The sequence below is a fragment of the Mixophyes fleayi genome, chromosome 5 (assembly GCF_038048845.1).
Source record: "Mixophyes fleayi isolate aMixFle1 chromosome 5, aMixFle1.hap1, whole genome shotgun sequence".
NCBI classification, from domain to species: domain Eukaryota; kingdom Metazoa; phylum Chordata; class Amphibia; order Anura; family Limnodynastidae; genus Mixophyes; species Mixophyes fleayi.
The window spans coordinates 155,544,819-155,557,882 of NC_134406.1; the positions used below are offsets into that span (position 1 = coordinate 155,544,819).

Sequence of the window (13,064 nt, forward strand, 5' to 3'; positions counted from 1 at the left end):
TGTAAATCAGTGCATGGAAATATGTGTGATATATACTTTTCTTCCTTTTAAAAGAGTAATTATAATTCAAATACAATTTACAATACAATGTTGTACTATGCTAGAAAAGTAACATTCTGATTACCTTAATTTGATCAAATTGCATGCATTTAATTATAGGTATTGCTTTCATAAAATCCAGGCAATATTATCAAGGGTGCTGATATGTATAGTATGTATAGTAGCTGCTGCAACAGTGTTATTATGCAAAAATCACTTAGTTGGGAATAAAATTATCCAATTTCGATTAACACATGGGGGGGACTGTTGGTGAATATAACTCAATATCACCTAGTATTACTAACCAACATGTCACTAACATATGAATTAATACAATTATCACAAATTGCTTTTTCTTTAAAATGGCCATTGCCTTGATCTTGTTTTCTCTAGACTATGCTCAGTTTCTGATTTCCTTAACATGCCTTTCTCTCTCTCAGATCATCACCTTATCTGCTACACACTTACTCCCAGTAGTTTAACTTCTCTGCTGTCAAACTTTACCAAGCCTCCTCATACCCACAAAAATATTAACTCTATTAATCATCAAAAGATTTGCACCTCTCTCCAAAACCTTCTCTCCCCAATTTCTACATTTTCCTCCCCTTCTATGGCAGTACCACATTTTCACCAAACTCTAGCAACAGCTCTTGATCAACTGGCTCCAGAGAATATTCATATTTCACGTCAACTTCAATGTCAACCATGGCATACTAAAGTAACACAAAACCTTACAAAACTTTCCCATAAAGCAGATTGTCACTGGCGTGAATCTCGAACCTCTAATCATTTCCTCACATATACTGTTATCTACCACTCCTATAGAAATGCTCTAGACATTGCAAACAAACATACAAGCAATCTCTTATCTATGCTCAGGCTTCAAACCCCAAAATCCTGTTTAACACATTTAAATCTATTCGCAACCCTCCTACCCTAATCCCTACTCTCAGTGCCCAGGATCTTGCTTCCTACTTTTAGGACAAGATTGATAAAATCTGGCTAGAAATGGTATTATTTTCTTTGAGAAGCCTAATTCCTTCCCAGCACCATTTGGCACTCTCTCTTCATTTGATCTCACAAATGCTGAGAAAGTATCTACTGTCATTTTATCTTTCTATTCTACCTCCTGTACTCTTGATTCTATACACTCACAAATAAGTATATCCCTGTCTCCTGTGCTCATTCCACCTCTAACTAAAATCTGTAATCTATGTCGCACATCGGGCATCTTCCCGTCATTATACAAGCATGCAGTGATTACTCCTATTCTGAAAAAAGCAGAATTTTGACCCAAACTCTCTCTCAAATTACTGCCCCATCTCTCAGCTCCCTTGCCCATCCAAACTTCTTGAGAGAATTGCCTACACTCATCTCACACATTTTCTTTCTACAAACAGCCTATTGGAGCCTCATTAATCAGGCTTTCACTCTCAACATTCCACAGAGATTGTGCTGACCGAGGTTGTCAATGATCTGATCACAGCTGAAACTAAAGGTGATTACTCTCTTCTAATTCTCTTGGATCTCTCTGCTGCATTTGACACTGTTGACCACTCTCACCATACAGATGCTACAATCCCTAGGTCTGCAAGACACCGTCCTATCCTGGTTTTCATTTTACCTTTCTAATCGCTCTTTCAGTGTTAATTTATCAGTAGGAGTCTCATAAGGCTCAGTACTAGTACTCTGCTGATCTCTATCTATACCACTTCTATTGGAAAACTAAAAAGCTGGAATTCAGTCTCATCTTTATGCAGATGATACCCAAATTTATCTATCCTCTCCTGATCGTACAAAATTTATGTAGTTCCACGTTACTGACTGTCTTTTTGCCATTTCATCTTGGATGTCCTCTTGCCAACTCAAACTCAATCTTTCATAAACAGAGTTAATAATATTCCCACCCACCAACAGAAGTTACCTTCCTGACATTTGTATTTCTGTTTAAAACATGACCATCAATCCCACGCTTGCTGCCTAGGTGTGATCCTTGACTCGCAACTATCCTTTGTTCTCTAAATCGACTCTATATCTAAATCATGCTACAAACATCTAAAAACATTTCCAGAATATGCACATATTTTACACAAGACACTTCAAAAACTTTAATTCATTCACTCATCATCACCCGCATTGACTATTGCAATTCCCTCATTACTGGTCTTTCATTAAACAGCCAAAAACCCTTACAATCTGTTTTGCATGCAGCAACCAGACTGATTTTCCTTGCCACATCGTTATTCCTCTGCTGTCTCTACATTGGTTGTCTGTTTCCTGCAGAATCCAATAAAAAATTCTTCTACTAACATACAATGACATTTACAAAACTGAACCAACAAACATCTCCTTTATCGCCCCAAAACATTTCCCAACTCAACAACTCTGTTCTGCACAAGATCTGCATCTCTCATTCACTGTCATTACATCTCCAATTTCCTTTTACAGGACTGTTTTTGAGCTGCAGCCACTCTGTGTAATTCTGTCCCTTCCACAATAAGACTTTACTCTAGTCTATAAACTTTCAAGCATACTCTGAAAACCCACCTCATTAGGCAAGCATATAATATTTCTCGACCACCTTCTTAACCTCACTAGGTAACTCTATTACCACCCTTTACACAATTCACACAAGACAACAACCCTCTGACCCCAGACCAACATTGCGGTGTGACTGGATCACATAGCACACAAATCACTTTTTACCTTTGCAATCTGGCTAGACCAATATGTAGTATGTAAATTTAACCTCATGTATCTGACTCCCATTGATCCACAGATTGTACAGTCATGGCCAAAAGTTTTGAGAATGACACAAGTATTGGTTTTCACAAAGTTTGCTGCTTCAGTATTTAGACTTATTTGTCAGATGTTGCTATGGTATATTGAAGTAAAATTACAAGCATTTCAAAGGCTTTTATTGACAATGGACCTGATTCATTAAGGAACTTAGGCAAGACATTTCTTACTTAAGTCTCCTGGACAAAACCATGTTAAAATACTAGGGGTGAAAATTAACTTCCTATTTTCGACATAAGTTAAATACAGGCTGTTTTTTTCATGTAGCACGCAAATACTTAATAGCTTATTTGTACACTGAAATTTACAGTTGATATTTCTGTGTTACATGAAACAAACAGAGAGTATTTAACTTATGTGCAAAATAGAAAACTAATCTTCACCCCTTGCATTTTAACATGGTTTTGTTCAGGAGATTTAAGTAAAAAATGTCTTGCCTAAGTTCCTTAATGAATCAGGCCCAATTACGTTAAGTTTATGCAGGGTCAATATTTGCTGTGTTGACCCTTCTTTTTGAAGACCTCTACAATACGCCCTGGAATGCTGGCAATCAACTTCTGGGCCACAGACTGACTGATGACCACCCATTCTTGCCTAATCAATGATTAGAGTTTGTCAGAATTTGTGGGTTTTTGTTTGTCCACCCGCCTCTTGAGGATTATTATTATCTTTATTTGTTAGGCGCCTCAAGGTTTCCGCAGCGCCGCACACAGTACAAACAGTAGACTATACAGGGTGAAACCATACAGAACAATGAACAAAAAGTACCAATACTTCATAAACTCCAGGCAGGCTACGACGGAGCAGAAAAATAGGTGAGGAGACAGGAGGGAAGAGGGCCCTGCTCATGCGAGCTTACATCCTAAGGGAGGGTAAACAGACCAGGCACAAGATTGACAACAAGTTCTCAATGGGATTAAGGTCTGGGAAGATTCCTGGCCATGGACCCAAGATTTTGATGTTTTGATCCCTGAGCCACTTAGTTATCACTTTTGCCTTATGGTAAAATGCTCCATCATGCTGGAAAAAGGCATTGTTCATCACCAAACTGTTCTTGGATGGTTGGGAGAAGTTGGGAGGATGTTTTGGTACCATTCTTTATTCATGGCTGTGTTCTTAGGCAAAATTGTGAGTGAGCTCACTCTCTGGCTGAGAAGCAACCCCACACATGAATGGTCTAAGGATGCTTTACTGTTAGCATGACACAGGACTGATGGTAGCGTTTACCCTTCCTTCTCTGGACAAACATTTTTCCAGTTGCCCCAAACAATCTGAAAGGGGATTCATCACAGAAAATGACTTTACCCCAGTCCTCAGCAGTTCAATCCCTGTACCTTTGCTGAATATCATTCTGTCCCTGATGTTTTTCCTGGAGAGAAGTGGATTGTTTTCTGGCCTCCTTACACCAGCTCATCCTCCAAAAATCTTCGCCTCACTGTGCGTGCAGATGCACTCACACCTGTCTGCTGCCATTCCTGAGCAAGTTCTGCCCCGATCCCACAGCTGAATCAAATTTAGGAGATGTTCCTGGCACTTGCTGGATGTTCTTGGGTGCCCTGAAGTCTTCTTCACAACTTATGAACCTCTCTCCTTGAAGTTCTTGATGATCCGATAAATGGTTGTTTTAGGTGCAATCTTACTAGCAGCAATATCCTTGCCTGTGAAGCCCTTTTTGTGCAAAGCAATGATGACTGATGTATATCCTTGCAGGTAACCATGGCTAACAGAAGAAGAACAATGATTTCAAGCACCACCCTCCTTTTAAAGCTTCCCGTCTGTTATTCTAACTCAATTAGCATGACAGAGCAATATCCAGCCTTGTCCTCATCAACACTCTCACCTGTGTTAACGACAGAATCACTGACCTGATGTCAGCTGGTCCTTTGGTGGCAAGGCTGAAATACAGTGGGAATGTTGTTTTTTTGGATAAAGTTCATTGTCATGGCAAAGAGGGACTTTGAAATTAATTGCAATTCATCTGATCACTCTTCATGACATTCTGGAGTATATGCAAATTGGCATCATAAAAACTGAGGCAGCAGACTTTGTGAAAAATAATATTGCGAGCAGAGCCCTCTTACTTTTCTGTTTTAGTGAGTATTATTTATTACTGTGTTTGTCCCCAATTGTAAACTGCTATGGAATTTGCTGGCGCTATATAAATAAATATTGATGATGAGGACGATAATGATGAAATGCTCTCTTTTAATATATCTCATTGTAGTTTATACAAAGGGACATTGATAGGTAGATAACTATTGTAGAAGAAAGTGTTAAACGTTATGTACAATTGCGGAAGTCACCCTTAACAGCCTTGTTTGGACTGGTTTGCAAAGTTCTCGATTTTCCGAATTGTTAATTAAATTTTTATGAAAGGTAAACTCTCTCCCAGACTGAGCATATTTGCCCATGATAATTACTCGTAAAGAGGAATAGACTGGAATAAAACAGATACAAGGGACTATTTCGGACAACAGAACCAGGTGCCAGGTAAGAAAATCTCACTGTTTGTCACTTTTGCCATGAGCAATATTCCATTGTGACATTTTATGTTTAAATTTGAATAAAAAAGCATGGTTACTAAGAGACAGATATTTTACACCTACAAATATTTTATATTTAATATGCTGTTCATTATCACTTTGTTCCTCTTAGAATTGTGTTTAAACAAAGAAGTTTTTCTAAAGAGTCCTGGCATGAATTGTCCTGTATAAATGGTAGACAGTACTTGGACCCAGAGTGACTGATTCAAGTCTACTGAATGACACTCAGTTTTCTCAGACCAGACTAAGAAACATAGATTAAGGACCAAAATTACCTCACGAAAATGAATTTGACCCCTCAACTCATAAATTTAGCCTTTACTACCCCTCCAATGGGGGGAAGGGGGGATGATGGAGGGGGGATGATGGAAGTTAACTGACTTCACTATTCTAATTTTTTTGTCAAATAATGTCATTATCCCAATTTTCAGGTCAATTGGATGAGTCCTTTCTGAGAAAATAGTTTTTTACACACACACACACACACACTAACACACGCCGCTACACATGTGTGTTCATGAGGTAAAATTACCTCCCGAAAATGAGTTTGAGCCCTCAACTCGTAAATTTAGCCTTTACTACACCCTCCCACAGGGGGAAGGGGGGGATGATGCAAGTTAACTGACTTCACTATTCTAATTTTTTTGTCAAATAATGTCAGTATACCAAATTTCAGGTCAATTGGATGAGCCCTTTCTGAGAAAATAGTTTTTTTCCACACACACACACACACACACACACACACACTAACACACGCCGCTACACATGTGTGTTCATGAGGTAAAATTACCTCACGCAAATGAGTTTGAGCCCTCAACTCGTAAATTTAGCCTTTACTACACCCTCCCACAGGGGGAAGGGGGGGATGATGGAAGTTAACTGACTTCACTATTCTAATTTTTTTGTCAAATAATGTCAGTATACCAAATTTCAGGTCAATTGGATGAGCCCTTTCTGAGAAAATAGTTTTTTACACACACACACACACACACACACAAATACACGCCGCTAGCCTTTTACTTTTATATATTAGAAAATGCAAAGAATTTAGTAGGTCAGTGTATAACTCCGCCCAGCAGGTGGCGCTGCAGCTTGTTTTTTTTTCCACACACAGACTAACACACGCCGCTAGGCTTTTATATTATAGATATATATATATATATATATATATCTATAATATAAATGTCTAGTGGCGTGTGTTAGTCTGTCTGTCTGTGTGTGTGTGTGTGTGTGTGTAAAAAATAAAACCAAGCTGCAGCGCCACCTGCTGGGCGGAGTTATACACTGACCTACTAAATTCTTAGTGTGTGTGGAAAAAAAAATTCAGAAAGGGCTGAAATTTGGTATACTAAGATGTTTTTAATTTGTTAATTTAATTTGTTAATTGTTAAAAGTGTTTATAAAGATTTAAAAAATATATATATATATTTCTTGAAGGAGAAGTGACAGTTGGGAGTGGTTGGTGGTTGCCGGGGGTGACAGTGGGGAGTGGTTGGTGGTTGAGGCCTGGGCTATGGCCCAAATGCATGACTAGAACCTTTTTAACACCTTAAGTAGCTTGATTTCACTAGAATGCACGGGTTAACTTGTATATATATATATATATATATATATATATATATATACATACAGATGCAGATATATCTATATAAATAGATATAGATAGGTATAGATATAGATATATATCAATCACGTATCAATCTGTGTTTATTGGACTGACAATCAATGGCCTACCATTTTATATATATATATATATATATATATATATATATATATATATATATATATATCAACTATATAAATGCCTAGTGGCGTGTGTGGAAAAAAAAACCCTAGCTGCAGCGCCACCTGCTGGGCAGAGTTATACACTGACCTATATATTTCTTGAAGGAGAAGTGACAGTTGGGAGTGGTTGGTGGTTGCCGGGGGTGACAGTGGGGCATTTTTAACACCTTAAGTAGCTTGATGAAGGATGTGGTGATGAAGATGAAGGATGAGGTGATGGAGAAAAATGATGAGGTGGTGACATGTGGACAAAACTACGTTTAAAAAGGGCGCTTGCGTCGGGAAGTAATGCTCTTCCCCTGAGGAGGCATGGGCTAGGCCCAAATGCATGACAAGAACCTTTTTAACACCTTAAGTAGCTTGATTTGACTAGAATGCATGAGTATCATGAACGGGTTAACTTGTATACATACATTTAAATATTTATTTATGGTGAAAAAATAATAAGCAACTCCGGCGCTAAGTGAATTGTGAGTTCAAAATTATAAATATATCTGTCTATCTATCTATATATATATATATATATATATATATACATACATATATGCACCACCATTCTATTTACATTGCCTCATGTATATACGAATTACATATTGCATTGCTGTTTTAATTAGAACCATATCTAATGTATAACCTGAATTTTCAAGCCTACTTATATTTATGCTGAGAGATAATATTTTATAATGTTTTTTACTATATTATGCAATGTTGCTATAAATCTCTGGTACTGATTTGAATATATAAACTCTGATCTCATATATAAACTGCTCTCATTTATTTATTTGTATGTATCCTCTGACCACAAGTAAATAATATATCATCACAACCACTACTATTATACACCTTCTTTCTCTATCATTTTGAAGTGCCAGAATATATCTGTCGATAAATCTGGCGATTGCTATTGTATCATAGAAAGAGGGAAACCTCTTATTTTTCCTGAGCAGCATCATCATTTTTTCTTTACACTTTACAATTTTACAGCGCAGGAAGGTGTCACATCATTAGCTATATGTATGAAAGGTTGAACCAAGAAAGAAACACTGGAAATGTGCAGTCCTCAAAAGTATCACATCACAAAGTACCAAGAATAATCAGTGTGGGATGCGTCAAAAAGCAGTTTTGCAAACTTTCAGTAGAAGTGGTTCTGATATGCAAAATTGCTCAGCCACCAAAACTTGAACACCCCCTCCAGAACCTAAATAAAGACTACCAACAAAAGAGAATCCAGATTATCCAGCCACCATATGAACAGGTGAGCACATACCCCAGACCCCTCTTCCCCAGATATGACAAGCGCATAACTTCCACACCCCCACAAGCTTTGTGCCCCAGAGCTCCCCAACTGAAAATGTCTTATGGTCTGATGAGACCAATCTTGAACTTTTTTGCTTTTGTTCTAAAACATATGCTTGGAGCAAAGTCAACACAGCTCATTACCCAAAGAACACCATACGAACTGTGAAGCATTGTGATGGCATCATGCTTTGGAGTTTCTTCAGAGACTTTAGTGAGGATAAAGTGCATTATGAATAGCTCCAAAAGTTTATATTTTGGCACAAAACCTGCTGGTCTCTGTCAGAAAGTTGGAAATGAAGTTGAATTTCACTTTCCAACATGATAGGGATTGAAATCACACATCCAAGTTAACCAAGGAATAGCTTCAGAAAAGGAAGACTAATGTCTTGGAATGTCCCAGTCAGAGCCCAGACCTCAGTTATAATTGAAAACCAGTGGCATGACTAAAGATGGCTGTGCACATGAGATCCCCTTGCAGTTTGATGAACCTTTTTGTGGAATAGAGTGTGTATAAAAGAATGTGTATAATTTTATAATTCATAATGCAACACTGCAGATATATGTATTATACCTTAAGAGAGAAAGTTGTATATATATATACAAGTTAACCCGTGCATGATACTCATGCATTCTAGTCAAATCAAGCTACTTAAATGGTTAAAAAGGTTCTTGTCATGCATTTGGGGCTAGGCCAGGCCTCCTCAGGGGAAGAGCGTTACTTCCCGACGCAAGCGCCCTTTTTTAATGTGGTTTTGTCCACATGTCACCACCTCATCATTTTTCTCCATCACCTCATCCTTCATCTTTATCACCACATCTATCTAGATGTCTATCCAGACACAGGGATCTCTCTCAGCGGTCCTGAGTATCACACTCCTCTCGCTCTGTCACCCCCGGCAACCACCAACCCCTCCTGACTGTCACCCCCGGCAACCACCAACCACTCCCAACTGTCACTTCTCCTTCAACAAATATATATATATCTTTTTAAAATCTTTATAAACACTTTTAACAATTAACAAATTAAATTAACAAATTAAAAACATCTTAGTATACCAAATTTCAGCCCTTTCTGAGATTTTTTTTCCCACACACACTAAGAATTTAGTAGGTCAGTGTATAACTCCGCCCAGCAGGTGGCCCTGCAGCAAATTTCAGCCCTTTCTGAGTTTTTTTCCCCACACACACTAAGAATTTAGTAGGTCAGCAGGTGGCGCTGCAGCTTGGTTTTTTTTCACACACAGACACACGCCACTAGGCTTTTATATAGTAGATATATATACAGGGCCAGATTAAAGGAATGAAGGCCCCTGGGCTAAGGGGGCCTCCATTCCCCCGTGAGGCCCCACCTGTGAGCCGCTCCCGGCCCAATCAGTAATGTTGCTGAGCACTGTCAAGGGCCCCCTGTATGCCCGAGGCCCCTGGGCTGTAGCCCAGTTAGACCTCAGGTTAATCCGGCCCTGTATATATATAGCATGCATACACTAGGCCTGTAGCTGGAGCAAAAGATATGGCAGAAAGACAAATAACTTTGAGATGCCCAAAGCTTGATTTGAAAGTGGCTGCATGCACTCGAGTTTGACACACCCTTACTGTTCATTGACTATGAGCAAACTCCGCTTCCCTGCCTCGTTCCTTCCCAGAAATCGTAGGCTGTAGTAAATGTGATTTGCTTGAGAAGATGCAGTGAACGCTGTTACGCTCTCTGGTGTATGAGCCATTTCTGGCATGCGCAGAGTGATTTTGCGTACTATACGCACAAAATCGGCAGATGCATGTCTTGATAAAGGCCCATTGTGTGCAGAGATAGGTAATTATATATTTTTCCCCTTCTTTTATTATAGTTCTGAATAATACTCTATTTCTTCAGATTTTCCGTTTTGATTATTTTCTTCCCTGAATTTGGATCTTAATATATACGTACTATATAAAGTAACATTTCTCTACCATGATACAATATATAAATTCATACAATTATTTTAGGATATTTTCAGCATACTGTTACAGCTGTCAGGTACGTGCAATCTCTCCAGAGAGCCTTTTTTTATTTTGGTTTTACTAACATGCCTGGTATTAAGCTATGTTACATTTAGTAATACATTTTAAATTTGTTCTCACTGCTCTCGTGCTCTACACAGTATTCAGAAAATTTCTAAATAATCACCTACATGTGTAATCATCTGAAAAATTGTAAAATTGAAGAGTTTTTATTTTTTCATAAAATAAACCATTCTGTATAATATCATAAAAGAGATACACTTAGTACTCTGCTGCTACTACTACTATGAATGATAATTATCAGCAACGGCATCAATATCATCAGATGCAGCATATTTTCAAATATATTGTTTTAACAGTTAAATAATGCATATAGTAAATATTTTAAGCTATCTATGACATATTACTGTAAATGTGTGTGCTAATATCATACTTTTAAGATGATTGAAATAAAAAAGCACAATTCAGAGTGTTCAGTTTTATACATAAATAATAGATTATGTTATTCATCGTACTGATATTAATAATCACCAAACACAGTTTATAAGCCAAGTACCCCTGTTTGGCCCAACATCAATTTTAAAAATCCTTCGTCTTTCAGATCAGATAGGAGGCATGTCTTTATTGTATTTTTAATATAGATAATGGGTTTCTAGTGCCAGATCGAGATAAGTGTCATCTTCATAGCATTGCTAACTTGAAACATCATCTTGTATTAAATTCCCCAATGGCACCATATATCCTGGAAACAACATTGGGGATAAAATAAAACCCTGTGGTACTCTATATGGTAATGACAATGATATAAAGGAATATCTTCCCTAAAAATTCAACAAGCTGTACACTGTGCATTTCAGACCGCAAAACTGTTTTTGGATGCTCTGTTAAAGTGTCAGGCCTATCATATCAAACAATGCAGGAATGTCTAGAAGGATTAAAATGGACAATTTAAATTTGTTTCTAGTCATCAGCAGGTAACTGACTATGTATACAAATGTTCTTTATGTACTACGTTTTCTCTGGAAACTTGCCTATGTCCTAGGTGTTTCTGTGTACATGTAGAGCTTCAAGTTTATTAGCAATAGCCTTTTCTATTACCAGGACATTACAATACAATGACATTGCTATCAAAATATGAATACAGCTTACAGCAGTAAATAGTGGAAGTGACTAGAACTTCCTTATTTCACATATGTCTGATTGCTTGTCAATTCTCACCAATCAGATAGATAGTAATCGTTAGCAACTGATTTGGCTCTACTGTACTCAGGAAAGAGCTGCTTTTGAACTGTCAATAAAGCAGTCGTTTTGGACTAGTTTTAGTGTTTCAGTACAAAGGGAGAAAATTGTCAATTGTTAATGTATTTTCAGCTACACTGAAATAACATTGTCCTCCAATGAAATGTGAATATGCCTTATTTGTTGGGATTGTGAGAAATGTGCATGTTGGATATAGCAAAGCTTCACTTGAGTTCCTCCCTACTACCACCTGGGCTGATGGAACATGGTTAGTGCAGCAGGAAGGCACCATACAGAGGTGCTCCACCGTCCTGTTCATCCTGCACAGTTCATATCATTGAACTGTCATGAGGAGCAAGCATGATAGAGCATATCTCACACCGGACAGAAGATGTGGAGTGTCGGCATAGAGCACACTGCCCACTGGACTGCCCTTCAGCTTGCACATACATTTTGGATGACAGAGAATCCCTATCATGAGGATTAAGGTCAGATATACAAGGTTGTCCATACTGAACCCCATACCACCAGCACACCAATCATCCTGCCTGCGCTTTTGTGCTGAGATGGTGAAGAACATGCACCAGCATACCCATGGCATCGAATCCAATATTTGTAATTCCAATGAAGGTCCATGAACATATCCCAATTACTTGTAATGTCAATAAATGTCCAAGGCATGGGTGTCAGGTCATGTTGGTAGCTGTGGTTCTCCAAGTGCCAGCATGGCATGGCTGCCATAGGTAAGCTGGTATTTGTAGTTCTACAAGGACCAGCATGCCCAGACTGTTTAAAGCAGCCCGGCCTGGTATGTTTTTTTACATACAATCGGCATTATTACCCTACACCCACCATTCAGCAGTGTAATAAGAGCCCTAATGCTTTCAGCACTGGGCTGGGTGTTCCTAGAGGGGGAGGCCGCATGTTTTTTTTTGCAGACCCCACTTCTTAGGGAATCCAGCCCAGCGCTGAACAGCCTGGGGTTGGGTTGTCATTATAGCAGAGGGACCCCCTGACGCGTGTCACCCTGCTATAGTGCTACCCACCCCAGCTGGTTTGTCTAGTGCTGGTTGCATAGAAATTGGGGGGACCCCACGCTAATTTTTTGCCTGATTTTCGGCACAGCCAGCAGTAGGCTGGCAGCACTAGGTTTAATAGTGCTTGGACGGGGGACCCCACACATTTTAGACAGCCGCTGGGAACTGCAGCTGTATTGGCAATCAGTGTAACAGTGAAGTGTTTGACAATCTTGCCTATAGAGAGCAGTGTGTTGTATCTGGCGATTTTTATTTCAAACTCGAGTTTGCAAAATCGCAGCTTTATATATTTGGAGATTTGTATATCTAGAGTGGGGAATAATCG

General features: G+C 38.7%; 1 protein-coding gene across 2 annotated transcripts in view; it reads right to left on the reverse strand.

Moving 5' to 3' along the window:
* LOC142158709 (cadherin-10-like) overlaps nt 1-13,064 on the reverse strand; it is a 317,909-nt gene that overhangs the window by 102,745 nt on the left and 202,100 nt on the right. The gene's annotated exons all lie outside the window — the stretch shown is intronic.